The sequence below is a fragment of the Mandrillus leucophaeus genome, unplaced genomic scaffold (assembly GCF_000951045.1).
Source record: "Mandrillus leucophaeus isolate KB7577 unplaced genomic scaffold, Mleu.le_1.0 Scaffold29, whole genome shotgun sequence".
In the NCBI taxonomy this organism is placed as follows: domain Eukaryota; kingdom Metazoa; phylum Chordata; class Mammalia; order Primates; family Cercopithecidae; genus Mandrillus; species Mandrillus leucophaeus.
The window spans coordinates 3,241,111-3,242,954 of record NW_012103031.1 but is presented as its reverse complement, the minus strand read 5'-3'; positions in this window follow the sequence as shown (position 1 = coordinate 3,242,954).

Genomic DNA, 1,844 nt, shown 5'->3' with positions numbered 1-1,844 from the left:
TGGTGTGATCCTGGCTCACTACAACTTCTGCCACCCAGGCTCAAGTGATCCTCCTGCCCCAACCTCCCAAGTAGCTGGGATCACAGGCATGCGCCACCATGCCTGGCTAATTTTTCATATTTTTGGTAGAGACAGGGTTTCGCCATGTTGCCCAGGCTGATCTAGAACTCCTGAGCCCTAGCAATCTGCCTCCCTTGGCCTCCCAGAGTGCTGGGATTACAGGTGTGAGCCACTGCGCCCAGCCTTTTGATTGCTTCTTTTTAAAAGTACCCTCCTGTTCTTGTTTTATAGACGCAGTATCTTCTCCTGTCTGAACTGTAATTTTTTGGTGTGTTTATTCCAGTTCCCATATCATCTCCCGATTACCTTTCACTGTTTGATATCCCTGTCTTTCATGTTAGAAACTCTCTTCAAACATGTGGTGATCCCTGATGGTCAGTTCGTATTTAGGAGCGCAGCCCGTCACTGCTGGCTGGAAGCTGTGGGTGTGTGCCCAGGGTAGTGGCTGACTTGCTGGCTTCATTCCGAGCGAACGGCCACTCTGCAGTCATCAGGGGCCACTGGGCTTCTGCTGAGAACTTTCTAATTTCCTGTCATTGGGTGGGGGACAATCATCGGATGGTCAGCTTTCCCAGTCAGGAAGGGGGCCGGGATTGGACAGTGCGCAGCTGATTTTCAGGGAATTCCTCTGTTTTCAGCTCAGAGTTCTGCCTCCTCCACCCTTGGCTGCTGTTTCCAAGTCTAGAGCACCTCAGATTATCCTGAGGTTAAATCCCAGCTCTGCCAAGCAGAGGGAGCTGCTGGTGGTGGCTGGGATATGGGAGGGAAGCCAGGAGCTCCGCCATCCTGTGCACCACACTTCGATTCCCACCCCCACCTTCTGCAGCCCAGTCCTCAGCCTCTGTGGCCCCCAGGGTGAACGGCTCAGTTCCCATCAGACTCCGTTCCCCAGGTTCTTCATCAGTGAGCACACTCTGTCCATTTTCTATCATCCCAGATTCCTTTGGGTCTCTTGTCAGTGGATGTTTCCCAGGTCTTTTTGCACTGTGGATTTATTGGGTTTTGTTTTTAACTCCTTTGCCACCATTTTAATGGGTTCTCAAAAGGAAGAAAATAAAATACACAAGGTGTCTCTCCCATGCCTGCCTGGAAGCCCACTCACCTGGTGTCACCAGAGGCAGTCAGGTGCTTGGCACCTACGCACAACCAGTGGCCAGGAAGCCCCAGAGCCAGCGAACTCCCCCATGATCCTCTCTATAAGCTGGCGAAGCCTCAGTACGTAGCCACAGCTGCTCTTTTTATTTTCCTTGCTTTTCTTTTTTCTTTCCTTCCCTCCCTCCCCTCTTCTCTCCTTTCTTCCTTCTTCTCTCTCTTTTTAAGATAGAGTTTTGATCTGTCACCCAGGCTGGAATACAGCAGCATGAACACCTCTCACTGTAGCCTCAAACTCTTGGGCTCAAGTGATCCTCCTGCCTCAGTTTCCCGAGTAGCTGGGAGGTATGTGCCACCATGCCCAGGTAATTTAAAAAATTTATTTTATTTTATTTTATTTTATTTTAGAGACAGGGTCTTGCTATGTTGTCCAGGCTGGTATGTCCACAGCTGTTATTTCTGTCATCTCTTTTCAATTCTTTTGTTTTGGGGCTTTTTATTTTGAAATGGTTTAAGACTCATAAGAGTTGTAAAAATAATGCACAGAGTTCTCAGGTATGCTTCCTGCAATGGTATCTTCCATAACCATAGTATACTATCAAACCCAGGAAACTGTCACTGCTACAGTACCATTAACTAAACTACAGGTCTTATTTGGATTTTCCCTCTTTTTGTGTCACTCATTTTTGGGG